The 20,478-nt window shown below is 42.4% G+C and overlaps 1 protein-coding gene and 1 pseudogene across 8 annotated transcripts in view; one reads left to right on the forward strand and one right to left on the reverse strand.

The window, feature by feature from the left end:
* The window catches only part of SMOC1 (SPARC related modular calcium binding 1), a 181,570-nt gene that overhangs the window by 33,138 nt on the left and 127,954 nt on the right, over nucleotides 1-20,478 (forward strand). Inside the window, exon 1 of one of the 8 annotated variants that reach the window (XM_073348490.2) lies at nucleotides 10,860-11,527. The exons of the other annotated variants lie outside the window; for them this stretch is intronic. The gene's annotated coding sequence lies outside the window, so the exon portion shown is untranslated. Of the gene's footprint in view, nucleotides 1-10,859; nucleotides 11,528-20,478 lie in introns of those variants that run through there. 8 annotated transcript variants of the gene reach the window in all.
* Nucleotides 16,555-17,351, reverse strand: LOC140912206 (large ribosomal subunit protein eL32 pseudogene; annotated as a pseudogene).

Genomic DNA, 20,478 nt, shown 5'->3' on the forward strand with positions numbered 1-20,478 from the left:
AACTTGGTGGTGATTCTCAATCCTATATGTAACCCATACAATCAATTTTTTTCCTCTCAGAAGCTTTCTTTGCAAAACTGAACCCGAAATGGTCTGTGTGCTTGGACAACCTCTGAATGTTTGAAAACTTTTTTCCTTGGTGGTTTTTTTATGTATGGGTTTGCTTCATAGTTGTGTAGTTCATTTTCATTGTCTTATTTTAACTATAATTTTTTGGTGCTTTTTTGTTAGTCCTGCTCTTCTGCACTTCGAAACATGTGACAACATTGCTTGGTGCAAGAGTCTTCAAGAAATTGTTTGACAGGGAAGTTCTAGTTCAGTCTACAATTGGGTGAAACTGAGGACCTCATCTGGAAGGAGGAAACAAAACTACATACTACTTGCCCTGCCATTTTTAAAAAAGTAATGTCAAAATCAAAGTGTAGTAATCCAGCATCTGGTTTGCTGGGTCAAAAAAATTGCAATTTTTTGGAGGATGGTGCTTTGAATAAAAGCTTAAAACAACAACCAGTCCTAAAACCCTGTACTGTTTCTGCAAAAACTAAGGAATACAGCAATGCTGGACTGAAGTATTGTGAACAGAAGATGGGGTGACCTGAATTACCCTCATTGTACAATGGAGCTAGAAATTGGGGTGCAAATGCAGGGCTGTTAAATGTCTGGTTAGTGGGTTTTTAATTCAGATGGGAGGAAAGTGAGAATGGGAAGATCTAGGCTGAACCAGCTTTATGGGATTGTATGTGATACTGAGATAAAAGAAAAGCAGGGGCTGGAAGTCAGGCCAGATCAAGATAGACAGAAGTGGGGAGTGGAAGCTGGAGCATGTGTGCTTGTGATATGGGTTAGAAGGGGAAAAACATAAACTGGAGAGATTGCACTGTGGTAGCTTATTGAAAGCGTTTGGAAAGAATGGCTGTGTGTAGTGAGCTGGCATGTGGGATTTCTTGGTCCTGCTTGTTTCTCTATGGTTCTTGTTCTGAGTTTTAAGAAATAAAGTAGTGTTACGTTGCAAGCTTCCATCAAGAGGACTTACATAAAAACTTCATTGTGAATATGCTGAGAACATACCAGGGAGAACTGGCAATGAGGATGGATTCTAATAAAGAGGAAAATCCGAGAAAGCCAGCTGCTCCCTAAAATGGAGGTGCACAACTCATCCCACCTCACTCTGCTGGCTTTCCACAGACTGACTCAGATAGTATGCTTTCCTACAGAACCCCCTAGTTTGCAAGCAGGATTGAGACCCTCCCCTTTGGATTTAAAGTGACAACTTCTAGTTTTTAGTCTTTGATACACCACAAGGTGCTAATCTATGGTGCCTTACTTCAAAACCTATTGGTTTCGGGGAATGTTCTCTCAGATAAGAGCTAGTTGAAATTGTTCACACAAAGGTGGGGTGTGTGTGTGTGTGTTTTTTTTGTTTTCTTTTTTTTTTAAATAAGAAACCATGGTTTTGTGTTGGAACTAAAAGGGAGTGAGTTTGTGGAGCTGGGGGTGTCTGGGTATTTTGAAGTTTGGGTGCAAAGGACCTGGGCAGGGCTACAGTCTAAAAGACCAAAGCAGGGACTGATCAATTCACTTAATCTTGATTCAAGTAAGAAAGAAACTACTGAACTTTCACCAGTAATCGTATCTTTGTCTCTTGCATTTAGCTCCTTCTCTTTTCAGGTTTGAAAAAGTTCAGGCCATGTAGTCAGATTCCCCCTGCCCACTTTTTTTCCAAGTTAGAAGTCTAGGCAGTTAAGCATTTGAATTAAGGTGACCAGATGTCCGGTTTTTGACCGGAACACCTGGTCAAAAAGGGACCCTGGCAGCTCCAGTCAGCACTGACCGGGCAATTAAAAATCTGGTTGGCAGTGCTGCAGGGCTAAGGCAGGCTAGTCACTGCCAGTCCTGGCACCACGCTGTGCCCCAGAAGCAGCCAGCAGGTCCAGCTCCTAGCTGGGGGTGGCCACAGGGCTCTATGTGCTGCCCTGAGTACCAGCTCCATGCTCCCATTGGCCAGTTCCTGGCTAATGGGAGCTGTGTGTGTGTGTGTGGGGGGGGGGGGGCAGCACCTGCAGGTGAGAGCAGCGCTCAGAGCCTCCTGGCCCCCACACCTAGGTTTCAGACTTGCTGGCCATTTTCAGGGCACAATGCAGTGCCAGGAGCCTGCCTTAACCTTGGTGTGCCACTGACTAGGAGCCACCAGAGGTAAGCCTGAACACCAAGCTGGAGCCCCCTCCTGCCCCCCAAACCCTTCATCCAGGACCCACCCTAGATCCTGAACCTCCAGATGGAGCCTGCACCCCTGCCCCAGCCTGGAGACCTCACCTCACTCCCTCCACAGTCCAAATCCCTCAGCCACAGCCTGGAACCCCCACTTGCACCCAAACCCACTCATCCCTGGCCACAGCCCCTTCTGCATTCCAACTCTCTTAGGCCCCACCCCCCCAGCCTGGAGCCCCTTCCTGCACCAAACCTCTCATCTCCAGCCACAAGCTTGCACCCCCCAGCTGGAGCCCAGAGCCATCTTGATCCAACCAGTATGGGAGATGTAATACTACTTGTATAACTCGTCTAGATCAGCTCCTTATGGTTGTATTTGCTCAGGGTGAGGGTTTTTTCTTTTTGGGTTGTCAAATAAAATATCACTAGTTTTTTCCTACTTCTGTGGAGAGGAGGAGATTGTGTGCTTTTGCTGGTAATTTTTTGATAATTTCCAGTTTGCTAAGCACTGGACCTACATGCAGGGTAGAACTGTACCTTCAGCCTACAATCTAAAGTCTCAGTCCTGTGCATGGATCTTTGCAAGTGGAATTCCACTGACTTGAGGTTTCAGGTCCGGTGAGGATTGAACTCTGCACGTGGATTCTGTTTTAAGATCTGGACCTTAAAAGGCAAGGAGCATAGGAAGAAGGGGAGAGGGGAAAATAGAGGTTAAAGTTAGAAGGGCCCATCAGGTCACTTAGTCTGATCTGCATACCACAGGCCACCAACAGGACCTCAAACCTGCACATTAAACCCCCAAGCCAAAATTAGACCAAAATGTTCCAGCCGACACAATGGTGTGTTGTGTGTGTTTTTTTTAAGGTTGGTCTTAATTGTCTGATCTTTATCCAGTCTTTTTAAAAAAAAAGATCTTTGTAATGTTGAAAGGCTGCTTCCTGGTTAATCTCTAGACTTTTTTAACCCCCTACTCAGTTTTATCCTTCCAGATGTGTTGGCCAACTTAAACCACCTAAAATAGGATCTCTTTCAACACTTTTTTGTGTGTGGTGTTTAAGTCTAGAGCTGAGGTTCCTCTGTATATTTTTTCAAAGATTTTAAACTAATGTAAATCATTAATTCATTCAAATCCTGTGCAACTGAAGCAGGTATTGCTGAGCTTGCTGGGAAGTGGTCAGGTACAGTATACTACTTAAGGAGACATTTGAGCAAATGTATCCACTGAAACTAGTAGAGTTACTCCAGGGATGAACTTGGCCCATTTTGTATGCAAACTTCAGGAGAGGAGAATTATGAGGGGGAGGCTAAAGACAACAGTTACTTGAATAATGGTAAACTGCCTCCTGCTGATGCACTTTCTTCACACTTATGTCCTCCACATCTGCTTCAGTGGTGAGTAATTGCATAATTGTATACACTACCTTTTATCTAAATGCATTCTGCACGGGAAGCTCTTTACTCTCACCTGAAAACCAAGTCATTCAGGGTGGGACATGATAGCTGTTGAACAGTGAAGAGCAATACTTTGCAGAAGTGTAGGACATGGAAGTGTGAAAAAACACTGTAACCTAAATTTCTCCTGCCAGGTTCAGTTGGAATGTAAATTTAGGTATGTAAATCCCAGCAATCTTGCAAAGATACCAGTGCCAACAACCCCTAACTCTCTTGTGTAAAATGTCACAGCATTTTTTTAATGGCCACAAACTGTCAGGGCTTCTGCTGCTGTTGTCCTGAAGACAGCAGCACTTGATTCTTCATTGGAGGTCTTCCATTTATTAGTGTAAGCCATATTGGGCGTACTTAACTTGTAAGATCTTGGGTGGAGGGCAGTCAGGGGTTGGAGCCTATAGTCATTCAATTTTAAAGTGCTTTCTTAATTTAAAAGGAGGTGCTAATCTGACTCGTCCCTCTCTTAAATTGGTTTATCACAAAGGTCATAATTAGAGCTGGGTGAAACCTTTCTGGCTAAACTGATTTGCTTAAAATGCAGATTCAGATTGACAAATGTTTGGCCAGCTAGTGTAGGTTTTTGTCAAATTGTTTTGGCCAAAACATACAAAGAGAATTCAGAAATGTTTAAATGAACCCTTTTGATGTGTGGGTTTTTTTTTGAAAGCTAAATTCACAAGGGGATTTAGGCACCGTTCACAAAGGTGGTGGTCGTGCCAGTGCCCCCTTATAACCTTTAGCCAGTGGTTAGGGCATTCACTCAGGATGTGGGAGACCCACTCTGCAGCAAGAACTTGAATCCAATGTCCCGTTTCTTGCCCCGGTGAGTGTTGTAACCACTAGGCTGTTGGCTATTCTGGGATGGCTCTACCTCAATCTCTTTTTTTTTTTTGTTAAAGCTGTTCCACTGCATATAAAACACTTGAATAGTGATTGGGCAAGAGAAAGTGACTGTATAATCTGGTAGTTAGGGCACTCAGCTGGGAGGAGGGCATCTGGGCTCACATTGCAGGTGAGTGTCCTAACCACTGGGCTATTGGGTATAAGAAGGGTGGCAGTGTTGTCACCTTCTCCAGGAAACTAGCCCTTCATTTCCTTCACTCTGTTCCCTTGTGGGTTTTTTGTGTTTTTTTTTGTTTTGACCTAAAACTTTTTCCAATGCTTCTGATTTGCCAAAAATTCTGGAATCTGTTTTTGGCTTGAACCAAACAAAAAAAATTTTTTTTTGAACTGCTAGCAAACCAAAAAAATCAATTCCTGCAGTTTTCTAGTCCGAAAACAAACAGTGTGGTTACACTTCCCGTGCCCTATGTACTTTCATGTGCGTTTCTGTGCACCTGTCTACTCAGTACCTTTTTAGTTTGCCAAGTGTTGCGTACCAGGAAGCTATCAAGCAAAAACAGTTACTCAAAACTGAATAGTGATTACTTTAACCCTCGCTAATGTCAGCCTCTGCATACTGTTATGGACCAATAATGAGCTTTCAGTGTGTAATATGGGTGCACGTGGAACATGGGGGCAGGCTTTTTCAGCCCTTGGAATCTCATCAGAGATGGAGATTACTGAACTCCCACATAGGGCTGTCAATGTGCTTTGTTCTCTGGAGTTTTCCCCCATTGTAAAAATAGTAGAAGGTTAATGTTCTAAGAGAAAATTCATCTGACTTTCTGTCACTTATGGTGTTCTGTATTTGGTAGTATAGGAGTGGAATTTTAAAACAAAAAATCAGGACTGCAAGTAAATATTGCCATATACAAACTTTACGATCGTTTGCATTTCTGTAGTGTTTTGCAGATGGGGATCTCTCCACTCACTGTGCAGTTCTTTAAGCTTCAAGTAGAGCCCTGTGTGTGACTATTCTTTTATCCCATTCCTGCTGTTATGGCAGTGGGTACTGTGGGACCACAGGATCCCTGTCCCACTGCAGGGCTCTACGCTACGCTAGTCCCATGCAGGGCTATACGTCAGTGCCCCAGATAAGTGTTTATTCCTAGCTTACAAATAGAAAATCTCAGGCATAGAATGAAGTTACTTCTGCAAGGTCATACAGCATGTCTGCATCATAGCTGTGACGCAGCTCTTAACCCTTCTGTCACATAAACCCATATTTTAGCTACAAGGCAATCCTTTCATTTCCCATCTTCTATGGATCTTTTAACATCTTGAGACACAATGGCTAGTTTACACAAGTGACTCCTGATCACACTGACTTCTAGGCAGTGTTTGATCAGCACCAGACAGTTTTTTTTGTGGATGAGGGCATACTGAGTGCTGCTATAGTCTAGTTAAAGTTGGACTGCATCTGCACTAGGGTTCTTGTTATAAAATTTGCCACTTTCTAGCAGTGGCCGAGCTCTGTAGATGATAGTAACAATGTGAGCACTAGTTTAGACAGGGCTCCAAGCAGCCCATTGTATTACACCAGGCATTTGAAACACTGTCCTGTCTAGCTCTGTGTAGTCTAATCCTTATCAGTCTGCTAATACCTTGTCTACACTAGTACCACCATGGGTGGGGCCAAATCAATGGTGGTAACAGGACTTTTCTTTTCAAATTGCCTAGTGTAGACAAGGCCTCTATGTGCAGACATTATTTTTTTTTAATCTGGTCAATGTCTTTTTTTATTGAGTTTTAAATGCATTATTTGCACATTTTTTAGTATCTATACAGTATGAAAGCAATTTGATTTAGTATTGACCATACTTAAACTGCACACCCTCCCCCAAAGGAAAGAAGTCAGACCCCTTTTCTCAGTATCCCTTCAGGCAAATCCCTTGAGGGCTGCCAAATGAGAGATGTGCTGGATTGACAAAGAGGGAGTTCTAGAGCGAAGGGTCCCTCCCCTCTTTAAATCTGGAGGGTGTCAGCACAATCACCTAAGATAGTGGGAACTCCAAACCACGTGGTGTATTATACTGTAAGTCACCATCAATATAGTGTGGTGGGTGTTTTTTTAGCCACAGGAAACTAAATGGAAGCCAGAAAAGACTGTAGAAGCACCACAAAGCAAGTGGGCCGCCATGTTTTGCAGTAGTTTCAGTTTCCAAATAGTCATCTGCTGTAGCACCATTTCAGGAAATTGTAGGAATCCACAGACCTCAATGACTAGAGAAGCCTGTATCTTGAAAGGAGAGGCTGCAGTCTTCTACTCCAGTTGTATACAGAAAAGGAGTTTTGTCACTGCTGCTACTTCATCTAACAGGACACCTGCCCCAGATCACTAAGCAATCCGTCTACCTCTTTCCGCACCATCATGCATGCAACAGATGATAAACCTTGTCATTTCTTCTGCATATTTCCCACCAGCATACTTTCTGGATGGAGCTTCATCCATGCCCTCCTCTCAGGACCTGCCAATGCAGACAATACACTGCCCATTGGCTAGAAAGGAAATGTCATGGGACCTCTCCTCCATATTCACCAAATAACCTCACTCTGGCCCAGGCAGCCTCATATGCACACCAAACGCATACAACAGGAACATGCTGTACCCTGAACAGAACAATTCAACATAGCCCTCCTGGGGGGTGTCTCTCTCTGCGAAAACATCTGCTCACATATAACTCCTATTTCAGTCTGCAAATGTCTCATAAAAACATTAAACTCAAGAGCTGATAGCCCTTTTAAAAATGGATGTTTGATCTGTGCCCGTTGCCAGAAGAAGGGTGCGGACTAGTGAGAGGGGATGTTTCTGTACCACAGCCAGGTCTTGAACCAGACTGAAAGAGATCCAGAAAATCTGAGGAATCTAGATAAAACCACAGCTGTTTTGCCATTGGAGGGGGAGAGAGAGCCCCCCACCCCCACCAGTAATCTTGACAAAGAATTGGCAAGGATTTATTCTGCAAAGGTCTCTGTCTCATTTTAAGAGACCCTAATACTGTACCCTGATTCAGGAAGACAGATTACAAAAAATAGATCTCGTATGTGCACGCTAGCTTAATAGCCAGAAGGGACATGCATGTGGATTGTACCTTGATGTTTGCAAAATGCTTCTGAAACCTGTGAGCGCAACTGGAGGAAAGTTGATCTGGAGACTTTTGTATATGTGTTGGAAGACAGAATTTGGACCTGAGGTAGTCGGCAATGTGAAAAGAGGTGCACATCACCCTTATGTTTAATTCTGTTACTGATGTGGTGATTTTAGTATCAGCCCCGAACAGTTCAGTGTTCCAGTGAGAGTCTGCAAGCAGCTGAGTACTGGTGATTTGATAAAGTTGGAGGCTTTGTTATGTGCATTGGAGGTGAAATGTCGTATACAGCTGGAAATAAATGTCTGCAAATTTGACTTCCCCCCTAAGAATGAAAAATGTAAACTGCAGTGCCTGTCTCTAGAAGCAGGTAATCTGCATCAGTTGCCTGCAGTTCCTAGCCAGGAGTGTGAAAACACTTCATTGTAACTTTGCAGCCTCCCTTTTGATTAAAATAAACAAGCACTAAAACAGTTCTGCAGTACAAAATTATCGTGAAAAATCTGTCCACTTAAGCCAAAAGCCAGTCCATAACTTTTGTACTCGGAAAGAAATACGCAAGTATACAGATGAATTGTTCATGTTCACATTTAAGTCACTTTTTAAAACCCTGTTCAGTCTTTGCAGGGGTATAGGCACTAAGCAGGTGTGGCAAAAGTGAATTTTGCCTTGTATTGGGGGAATAAGTACTAAGAACTGAGAGGAGTTTTCTCTAATGTCTCGATAGGTAGTATGGATCTTCTTTTGGGGGGAACATTTCCACCCCTTCCCCACAATTCTTTAATAGCTATATGTTTTTTCCTCTTCTGATGGGTTTACTGCAGTGGCCATGTTAATGGCTTGCTGGCATTCCATGTAGCATGTTTACATATGAGGTTTTCCTTCAGAAATATCCCATAAGCATTCCTTTCACTTAAGTTCTGGAAATACCCTTGTCACTTCATTGGTGAAACAAAATTTTTTCATGTTAATAGAACTAACCTTCAATCTCTCTGTCAGGATTCTTTTGGCTTGTTCTGCCATGCTATTTGCGTAACAAGACCCTGAAACTTTTTGTGAAAAGAGCTCAGAAAAAAGAATGACAGAACAACAGCATTTTCTCATCGTGCAACAAACTGCTTTCATTTAAATTAACATTAGTAGATATGGAAATCTATTAAAGATAATTATCCCCATTCCTTCCCTCCACCCTCTAATTTTTAGTAAATTGGTTGACTAAATTCAAGGTTTTGCTTCCTAACCATAAAAGGGTTGGGTTTGAATAGGTCAGAACAAGGTCACATACTAGTGTAATCCACTAGGAGTCACGTATTGAGATTACAGACCTTATGCTACTTTGGAAGTAAGTGCAACCTTAGCTTGGTTTCTGCTTTTCCTCCCCTACCAAAAACCCCACCCTCTGATTTGTGGAGTTAGTGCCCAGTAACTGAGAACTTTATTTCCTGCCATTTCCCAGCCAGGATCCCTTTAATTTGTTTATGACAAAGTTAACTAAAATTTATTGTGTTTCTAAATTACGTATTCGCAGCTAAGCAATGTTTGTAATCACATTCAGAAATGCCTGGATGCTTATGGCAGACGAGAACAGATAGTTACATTACGTAGACTTAAACTGTTGATGGGATCTGAACCCCCATGTTTCAGGATGCAAGCAAATCTGAGATGGGTTAGGAAGGAACTTCCTCCTAGTCAAGTTATTCTAGAACTGCTTATTATGGGTTTTCCTGCTACTTCTCCTGAAGCAGCTTGTACTGATATCTGATAAGTAAGGTGCTGATTTTATCAGAGGTCACAGAATCCATGACTTCCAAAGACCACCGTGACCTCTGCCTGCAGGTGGCTGGGAGCTGCAAGGCCGGGGGGAAACCCACAGCTTCTAGGCTGCCATGAGTGGCAGGGTGGGACCAGTGATGAGCTGCCAAAATCTTAACAATGGGTTCCCTCCTTGCCCCACCAGGGGGTCGTTGCCTGCCCCCAGGACCCCGCCCCATCCACCCCATCTCCTGTCCCCTGCCTGCCCCCAGAACTGGGCAGGAGGGTCTCATGGGCCACCATAGTGGGTGCCCACCCCACCCCTAAGAGCCAGAGGCACCTGCCGGGGGTCGAGGTGGGAAGTCCCGGAGATGCTTACATGGGGCAGCTCCCAGGAAGCATCTGGCAGGTCACTCTGGCTCCTAGGGGCAGGGGAGCATAGCTGGGGGGGGAGCAGCTGCTTCCCCCACTGATCACCTCAAAAGTGGCGCCTTAAGCACCAACTCCTTGGGTGCTCTGGGGCTGGAGCCCCCACAGGGAAAATTTGGTGGGTGCAGAGCACCCACCAGCAGCTCCCTGCCCTGCGCCTGGCCACAGCTCACCTCACCTCTACTCCACTTCCTCCCCATAATGCCCCGCCCTGCTCTACTTCTCCGCCCCCTCCCCCAGCTTTCCGCGAATCAGCTGTTCGGCAGGAAGCCTGGAAGGGCTGAGAAGCAGGCGGCGGCTTCCTGCTCAGGCCAAGGGTGCCGGAGGTGAGCTGGGGCAGGGAGTGGTTCCCCTGCGTGCCCCCTACCCTTGGTTACCTGCTGTGGTGTGGACAGCTCACCTCCGCCTCCCTGGGTCTGAGCAGGAAGCCGTGGCCTGCTTCTCAGCCTGCCCCAGCTTCCCGTGGGGGGTGGAGCAGAGCAGGGCGGTGAGTTCTGGGGAGGAGGCGGAGCGGAGGTGAGCTGGGGCGGGGCGTGGAGCTGCCGGTGGGTGCTCTGCACCCACCAAATTTTCATCAACATTAAATTCACACAAAAAGGGCAAAAACTGTGCTTGGTTACACCCTGGAAGTGATAGGAGCATTTGACTTAAATAGGTATGAGGGAAAGAAGATAAAATCAACCTAACACAACAGCCAAATATAGTAGGATTATTAAAGCAAGGCGTCCCTTGGAGACTTGAAAAACAATCCTGCTTTGAGTGGAAATGAGTTTCTTTCATGTGTCCTGATTTTTTCTTCCTCTTGCTCTAAATTCCAGGCTGCCTTTATTTCTTTGGCTAACAGGATTATTTTTGTTCCGTTTTTAAACCATGCCTTATACATCTAGTTAAAATAATACAAGCATCTCTGGGTCAATGTAACCAACCCTGCTAAAGAAGTCCAAAATCCACCTGACGCAATTAACGAAACATCCAGAACTTGGCTCCATGATGATATATGTTGGAAGATATCAGTGTGTACCTCCTGTGTTCATGGGTGTGTACTGTGTGTATATAAAAATAAGTGTTTATTTTACCCATATAGTTAACTGTAAGACTTTTTAAAACTGTGCACCTTATCTTAACATTTTTAGGATGCCATTCTGACAATTTACACCCTCACTACACTTCTTAAAACAAAGACTGTAGTCTTGAAAGATCTACCTGTCATGCAGGTCCAATTTTAAAACACATAAAAGGAAATACCTGTCCACACGATACATGATTGGCTTGTGCATCTCACTGGCACAGTACATTGAAGTCAAGAGCTTTTCCTGTGGACAGGTTGCTTCAGAACTACTCACTATAGAATTTCTTGCATTTTTGTTAGTGGCTAGATCTGGGTGCTTAGTGAGAGCCAGGATACTAGACTGGTGGTTGCTGGTCTAATTTGATATGGAGATTCCTATATTCCCTATAAAGAACATTGAGTTCCTCTTTAACAAAACAAAAACACAAGCCTTAAAATTCCATTTGTTCTTCCAAGTTTTGGTGGAGGGAGGACAGATCGAGAGGTATGTGTGGGTGGTGTAAAATTGCTTTCACCCTGTAAAAATCTTAAATAACTTCAAACTTTTATATCCATAAAGAACCATTGAAACACAGTGAACTCTGGGCTGGAAGATGACTGGCAGGTGAAGGGAACCTAAGGAGAAACTTGAGTTAAGGATGACAGAGAGGTAAATATATGAAAAGTGCAACAGACTCTTTAATGCTCACAAAGAGCAGACTGGGCTTTTTGTTGTGCATTGGTCTCTCAGAGGAGACAGTCAGCCTTTAGAGATCTATAAACTGAATGCAGATGGGCAGCATCAACCTTCCTGGGATTTAAATCTTGTAGCCTTATTTCTTATGTTGGCAGTAGTGACTTATCAAGGCTGTGTTCCAGTTTCCATTGTAATACTTCTTTGCCGGTTGCTTATTAACCTAATGGCATTTACAGAGAATAGCCTTCTTAAGGAGAATGGAACTTGGAAGGCTGTGGAGTTTGGAGGGGGTGGGATCTTCCGATCTGGGGTTGGGAAGGAATTTTCCCCCAAGTCAGACTGGCAGAGACACTGGGGTTTTTTCACCTTCCTCAGCAGCATGGGGCACAAGTAACTTGCAGGTTAAAACTAGCATAAATGGTGGATTCTCTGTAACTTGAAGTCTTTTTAAACCATGAGTTGAGAACTTCAGTAACTGAGCCAGAGGTTAGGGTCTATTTCAGGTGTGGGTGAGTTTCTGTGGCCTGCAATGTGCAGGAGGTAAGACTAGATCACAATTGTCCCTTCTGGCTCTAATGTCCATGAGTCTAGGAGCTCTAGGAAAAATATTCCTTAGATATGTGGAGTGACATGGCAACAGTTGCCCCTCCATTTGCTCCACTGGGGCCCTGCTGTGGCATTATGGCTTCTGCCAGAGCTGTAAGACTATTGGCCAGGTCACCTGGAAATGTGCAGTAAGACCTGTGGAGGAGACCCTTGATAGCTCAGTTGTACCTACCTTTATTTAGTTGTCTCAGCTGTTGCTGGCATGAGTCAGTGCATCCAAACAAAGTGTTCACACACACACACACACACACACACACACACACACACACACACACACACACACGCTTAGTGGACTTGCTGTTAGTTTGCATTCACCCTAGTGCTGTACTCCATTATATTACTGGTAGTGCTTTGTGGGCATGCATTCAGCACTGCCCCAAATGACAATGCTTCCAGGGTGATTCTGCTTGGCCTTCTGGTATACTTTGCTGATGCACAGGGGATTGTAAGAGGACAGGTCTAACTCTCAAAACATCCACAGTCTTCACTAGGAAAGTCTTCCATGGTAACCAGCTTTGCCTCATAGGGCTCTTGATCACCTCCTTTGGCATGGCTCTCCTCTTTGCAGAATGGAGAGTTGTCTCTTTAAGAACAGCTTTCCATGGATTGTTTTTCTGTATTACAACATTGAACTCCATGGGCAGTGATGTGTTTGAGTTGATATGATTCAGTCTGTCAGTCATGGTTCATTCTAGGCATGCCCCAGAGTGCTTGGCATGACTTATGGCATGATCCAGTTGCAACTCTTATGTTGAGACACAAGGCATGTGAGAAGGTACAACATTGCGTGTCTAAATCTTCTAATCTAGACAAGGCCAGAGTTAATGCAGCCACCATTTTTGTATATATAATATGGCACTGAAAGCTTTACTACATGAATGCAATAATTTTAATGTCACTTTAGGGCTTCTAAGCCTTCATAGCTCTGACCTGCTCGGAGTACTGCCAAGAAGGCCCACTAGGGGTAAGTGCTTCCTCTGTGGAACACCTAAGCTATATTGTAGCAGGGCTTTCCTCTGGAGTTACAGGCACTCCACAGTTGGCACATTTGTGCCTTCCCTAGGTGCACAACCTTACGACTCTTGGGGAAAAGAGTGACCTCATAAAGCATGTGGGAGATGGTGGTGTCAAATAACTTCAGTCTATGGAGTTAACCAAACCCCAGGAACCTATAGAAATTAAAGAGAATAACTTATTGCTAGCATATCACTTAAATAATAGAACATAATTTTTTAAAAATTACAGATCAGAATAACTGGTGAAAACATAACCTTCTTGGATATGGAATGAGTGGACTCTTAAAGGAATGCCTTACCCAAATTTGGGTAAGTTTTTTTCCAAATGGTGCCGTGTGGTGTGTATATCGCATTCACGTTTCCGAGATTACAGCCTCTATTTAATTTGGAAATTAAGCTATTTCTATACTCCTAAATGACAGACAGAATGAAGGCAAAAAGAAGGTCTTGCATTTCTCAATAGACTATTCTGGGAGAGCACAATTAAAATCATTAGTAGAATGTTGGCAAAATGACGCTCCTTATGGAAAAAGATGATAGAGAATAAATGCTGGTGGTGGTTTTTATGGCTTTTCTTTCTCCAGCAATGGCAATAACCATAACAATTTTCATGGGGCCTACAGAATATATGGGGGGGGGGAAGGAAGGAGGAAAGACATCTGGATTATATAGTTAAATTCAGTTATGTTCACTTGCATCTTCTAACACTTCAGGAAATTAAAATTAAAGTTATTTTTGGCATTAAAGGCAAAATGGGCAAGATGAACATACTGTACTTAAGCTCACAAATAGAGAAGCTTATCTGTGTTTGACTAGGACTGCCAATTTAGAGCTGGCTCTAGAAAAATAGCTCTAAGACACTGTGCTACTTTGGCTGTTTTTAGGGCTAAATATGTTGCATATGGAATATGGATAGAACTTAACAATGGACAGAGGTGCCTTTTAATTGATATACAATGGAGAGGTGTGGAAAAGGGCAATATTTTGACTTTATACCAAAGTTCAAGAAAACTAACTTCTAACACTAATATTAGGATGCCTTGCAGATTGCAAAGAATATGAGGAACAACCTCCAATTTAAACATTCTCATAAACATGAGAATCTGTGTACACATCTGTGACACTGTTCAAGATTTCTTCAGCTGGAGGTACATTCTATTGCTTATCCCATCCTAGTGGCTTTAAATCCCTGAAACCCTTCTGTTTAAGGAAGATGCATCCCATTATAGTACAATAGCTGTCTTTTAACCATCTAATGGCAACAAGCATCTAATGTGATTGTTTTGGTGGCTCGGGGGACAACCCAGGTACCAATATAATTTACTATAATATGGGATACAACTACATTGGGAAGACTGACTTGCATAACATAGGTCATATGACATTATGTGTATGGCTTAATTCTTGAATTATGCTGAACAAGCAGAGGACTCTCTAAACCAAACAGATTTGAATTATTTTATTAAAAACAATAAAACTTTCAGGATGCCGTTCTCATCTTATTGAAGTCCATAGGAGTTTTTTCCATGGAATTCAGTGGGACCTGAATTTCATGCCTTGACTGTAGGTGAGCATCTGGATTTCTTGTTTTCCTCCAGCATTTATAATAGGAAAATTAATACTGGGGGGAACCCCACACCGTAAAAGGTATGTTGGTCCCTTAGTATGTTTAACCTTTCTTTATTTGTGGGTTAGACTTGCATTTCTTGTATTTGGGGGTCAGTGCAAACATCTGATGGCCTGAATATCTGTTGCACTTTCATTCAAGTAATGTTAAAATACTGCTCATTTTAAATGAGTGAAGTTAAATCCTTGGGGGTGGGGGGAAGGGGTGGGGTGCATGACTACTTCCCAGACTACCCATACAACCTCAGCTAAAGTTAGTGCAGCCAAAATCTTCCTTTCAGGAGCATTTTTAATACATGTTTTCCGTACTGTATGAGTTAGTATTCAATTATCTTCTCCCCAGCTACTCTCTCACCACCATAGCTATTCAACAGCATAGTTGTGTTGCCAGTTTTTGCCTTGAAGTTGCTGATTCCTAGGGCAGAGGACCCGGAAGTGTGTTATGTATTAACTGATGTACAGTACAAGCTAAGCAGAGCTATCTATTTCAACATTCAATATTATGTTCATAGTTGCAGTTCAATAGTATACCTCCCATTCTGGTCTTATGATTTTAGGGGATGTTTAGCCAAACAAACCATTTGATTAGCTGTATAAAACTGAAATGACTTATAAAAATACAGGTGTTGTAATTGCCAGATATTGAAGTGTTTTAAAAATAGTATTCTATCCTATTAAACTGCACAATTGCTAGTTTAGTTTAAATTGGATGTCTTCTTATCCAGTACCTTGACATCTTCCATCATCTTCCATATGGATTGTGATGAAGGAATTGTGCATGTAGACTGTAAATCAAAAATCTGCTTTGGAATTTAGATATTACAGTAATTCCTAATCTGTGTAAGAGTCTGGTCCTTGTCTCCTCTAAATCAATAGCAGAGCTTGTGGAAGTAAAGATCAGATTCTAAGAATTTCTCTTGAATTCTTTCTCTTTGTGAAGATAGTCCTGTGCATCAATGTGGTAAATACAGATCCTTCAGGAAGACCCAGTCCCCATAACATCTTTGACTCTGGTACTTGTATTCTTTCTAGGTCACCAGTTCAAATACTGCTCAGGTCAGTAGCTTTTTGGCTTGTGACAATGCCAAGGAAAAAGAAATCAAAGGTTGAACCAGAACTGAAACTTCTAGTGAATTAAAAAAATCAAGTTTTTGAGTAGAGTCAAAAAGAAACTTTGTCCTGATCAGACTTGTCCAAAATCGATTTTGTCAAAAATGAAATCTCTCATTTTGGAGGACTAGATTAACAAAATGTTCAAATGGGGTGGAGGCAGCCACCTTTAACCCGGTGGTGGAGGCACTCACCAAACATGTGGAAACCTGAGTTCATCTCTGCCTGAAGCAAAGCAATTTTGAACTTGTCTCCCACATTACAGGAGAGTGCCCTATCCACCAGGCTATGGGATATTCTTGTGTGAGACTTTCTCAATATCTCCCCTTCTACTTTTGTATAAGATAAATAGTCATTGGAGCAGGGACTTGTCTCCCACATACTAGGTGAGTGCCCTATTTTTCTTAAATGGGACACTGCAATATTATATGGCCAAGCAATAGGGCTCCCACTGACCATCCTTGTGGAAGCAGACCTATTGTGGCCAGCTCATGTGACTTGATTGTGTCATGATATTTGGGGTGTGTTTCCTTAAGGTCCTACATCCTGAAGTGATGAAATTACATGAGAATTTTTCATTTAAAAAAAAAGTTCCTTGCCCTTATGGTTACAGATGAAAGCTTGAAAACATGAACCCTACACTTAAACTACACAAATAACTAACTTTGTCTGTTTGGCATTTGGATTGGTGATCTTGATAGCAAGCTGAGCTGCTCGCTCTACAAATACCTTGCGGTTCTTGGAGGAAACATTGTGAGCAATCTCTGCACAATAAGACTTGTTACTCATCAGCAGCACCTCAAGTTCTTTGACGTCGACTAGAAACTTTTTGAATCCGGTGGGCAGCATGTGTTTCATCTTTCTATTGCTACCATAACCAATGTTGGGCATCAAGATTTGCCCTTTGAGCCTCCTGCGAGCTCTGTTATCGATACCTCTTGGCTTACACCAGTTGCGTTTGATCTTGACAGTGATCTGATTGATGGCGGATGAACTTCTTGGTTCTCTTCTTGATGATCTTAGGTTTCACCAGTGGTCTGAGGGCAGGCCTGGGGTCAGTTGCTAATGGCGGTCACCCTGAGAGGCAGCGCCAAGAGGTTTGCTGGAAGTCTTGAAAAATTGGGTTTGGGGGGAAGGGGAAAACTCAATTTGGGTTGAACACATCCAAAAATTGTGTGTGACATTTTTAAAAAAGCCTTTTCCACCTCAGGCAAACCACTTATTCACTGAAAAGGTTTTGCTCAGCTCTATTAAAAGCCAGAAGGCAAATAAAAGGAGCCTAAAACTTACCAGCTAAAACGAGATTTAAAAAAATTTGCATGAGTTTTTTGACCACTTGGGGTCGGCAATGCTGATTGCATCATTCTAATACATCTCTTCAGAAACTCTCCATTCTGTGTAGTCTTCCCTTGCTTGTATATCAGTGTTTGGTATATCATGGATATAATACTTAAAGTACATTAAAGTAATATGTATTCATGACTGTCCATGTTTAGTGGTAACACAAAACTAGGTTCTTTTTTTAAGCCCAGAACACAAGGTTTCTACAGTCCATAAGAGAAGCCCATGTGTATGGATGGGGCAAATCCCCTTTTTGAATTAAAAAAAAAAAAAAACAAAACAACAAACCTCCAAAAACCTCTTCTCTATGAGCAGTGACTGAGGAATGTGCACCTTTCTTTTAAATAAAATAATTAAACTACACCTGCCCCCTCCCCGCCTCAACTTTGAAGTTTAATGCCCATGACAGTCACAGGCATGTAACGCTGGCTTGAGACATGCTGTGTGCAGGCTTCTTTCCTCAAGCTCTTTTTTTTCTTCAGTCTTATTATGCAGTAATCCCTGCTGTTAGTGGGGGCGACAGGTATGCAATTCTACCAAGGCACCTCACTTCTGGCCTCATCATGTCTCACATCTCCATCTTTTTCAGTCTTTGTCCCCACAGAGTTCTGCCAACTTCTCACATTCTGGATCTTCTGCACCTCTTTCCTGAAATGCAGTTCTGCCAATACACCTTAATCCAGAACTGCCACACCCTGCCTCTTCCATTTCTTGTGAGTACTTCCACAGTCAGTTACTTCCACAAGGTTAGTGCTCCTCAATCCAAACTTGCTATTCCTGTTTCAGGGCAGCTGCTTCAGTAGAGCCTACCATTTCAGAAAGAGCCAGGCTAAATTTTTCAGTGTGCTTATGATGGGGACTAGAAGGAGTGACCACCAAACTCATTTTCACTTGTGGGGTCAGACCTTTCTCTGCTAAATAACACAAGTGGTTCCAGCTGCTGTGCAGCTGCAGGGAGTCTGCTTTCCTTCACAGTCATTAAAAGCCCTTTAATCAGTGTGTGGTGTTGAGGTGTGGGGAAAAAAAGCAGATATGCTTTGCTGGCAAATGTAGCTTTATTCTGACCTTTTATCTCTTTCAAGTCTGAAGAAGCTGAAACTAGTTTGGGAAGTGATTGAGTGAGCACCTGTGTAAATGCATTTGCAGAAGGGAGAGGTTTAGGTTCTGGTACAGAAATGCTTCCCCCAAGGTTCCCTTCGCATATGGTAAGCATTTGAGAGGGGAGGGATGCCTCTTGTGTGCTTTTGTACAGTGCCTCACACAAACTTAAATGGCCTGAAATGTAGCTCAGCATCCATGGCACATTCCCTCCTTGGCTTTTCTGTAGAGACCACCAACAAGGAAGACAATGTTTAAATTTGAAATGGGGCAAAGCATTACAAAGTATACCATAAGGAACAATCCTGCACTGCGTGTATGGTGAGGTGGACTTGCAGATCTAGCGTGTACAGACTAAAGTGGTGGGTTCACTAAATACCAACAGGTTTCAGAGTAGCAGCTATGTTAGTCTGTATCTGCAAAAGAAAAGGAGTACTTGTGGCACCTTAGACTAACAAATTTATTTGAGCATAAGCTTTTGTGAGCTATAGCTCACTTCATGCATCTGATGAAGTGATTCGTAGCTCACAAAAGCTTATGCTCAAATAAATTCTAGTCTAAGGTGCCACAAGTACTCCTTTTCTTTTTGAAAAGACCATCTGTTGGTATTTACATCACTGTCTGTGACAAAGGCTGCTGAGAGGTGTTCACACTATAACTCAAAACTGGACTGAGAACCACCAACTAGACAGATTTGAGAACCATCTTTTCCTTCAGACAAATCTGTTGGCTTACAAGAAATCACTTCTAGTTCTCTACCCATGATCTGGGCTAGATTGGAACTTGTATTCTACAAGTAAAAAATTCCACAGCCCTTTAGAAACATCTCCAACCCACCTAGTCCTGTTGGATTATTAAATAGACTACTTCCCAGCCCTGATCAGACATGCTCTATACAGAATTGTATATCCTTTGGGAATTTAATGCAGACTTTTCAACATAATCTACTTTTCAATAAAACAAGCACCAGCTTGTCTAACGTCTTAGATTGCAAACTTTTTGGCAGGATTGGCATTTTAGGTGTAAGGAAACCACCTTGTATGCCATGTAGGTGCTACTGTAATCCAAACAAATGTTGAAAAGGCTTTTGATTTTGTAAATTGGCTCATTAGAGTTCACTGAATTTGTTTGTTTCAGTAAACTTTCAGGCTGCAAACTGAGTTTCTGTAACTTAGAAGCAGTACTGTGGGGTGGTAGACACTGACTCCACTTTAGGGTGCCTCCTGGATCTTTTGGTATCTAGAGCTCAATCTGTAACGTGAAGAATTTGCAATAATGTAACCTTAATCCAACAAGTTCAAGCCATCAGAATGGATTGTCTGAGAAACCTCCTGTTTCTCCTGATGGGAATGGCTTCTATCTTTGAATGAATATTTATCGCCTTTGTTCTACTAATTGTAGATGTACTCTACAATCTCTTAAAATTCCTTCTTAAAATTTGTATATATGGGCAGCTGCAAAACAGCCTCTGATATCGCAAACTGGTAGAGGGCCTCAACTTCTCCATCTATAGCTTTGTCTCTGGGCCTTAGCATACCTGACTGGATTGTCATTGGAAAAATTTTTAGCACTCCAGTGGGTACAAATAGATCAATAGCAATTTAGAGAAATTTTAATTAACCTATTATACACAGACCCAACTTCTGTCTATTTGTCAAATCCTATTATGTTGTTGCGAAGACCTGGACCAACATTTTAAAAATAATATCAGAAATTCCCAACTGTGATGAGTAATGCAGGAACAGAATTGACAAACTTCAAGGACTCGTACTCTTACCACTAGATACTCATCAAATTCCAGACAAATAAGCATTTAGAATAAAATTGGCTTTCACCGTCCAAATTAAATCCAGCCCACTTTTGTCAGCTGTTTAAATGAGATTTCTAATAATGCACTCGTACCTAAAGATTCAGCAGCATACAGAATGAATTTGATAGGTTTGTGATATTAGCCTTCTCAATCCCTTTACAGCTTATTGAACTGATTGAATGATATGCTTCTCTGAAGTTTCATTTTAAAATAAGTCTATCTTTTTGGAGTGGTAAAAACCAATCCAAACTAGAACATTGGGCAATGGTGGTTCTGCCCCACCTCCCCAAACAGTTTGAACCTCAAAGCATAAAACA

The sequence above is a fragment of the Lepidochelys kempii genome, chromosome 6 (assembly GCF_965140285.1).
Source record: "Lepidochelys kempii isolate rLepKem1 chromosome 6, rLepKem1.hap1, whole genome shotgun sequence".
In the NCBI taxonomy this organism is placed as follows: domain Eukaryota; kingdom Metazoa; phylum Chordata; order Testudines; family Cheloniidae; genus Lepidochelys; species Lepidochelys kempii.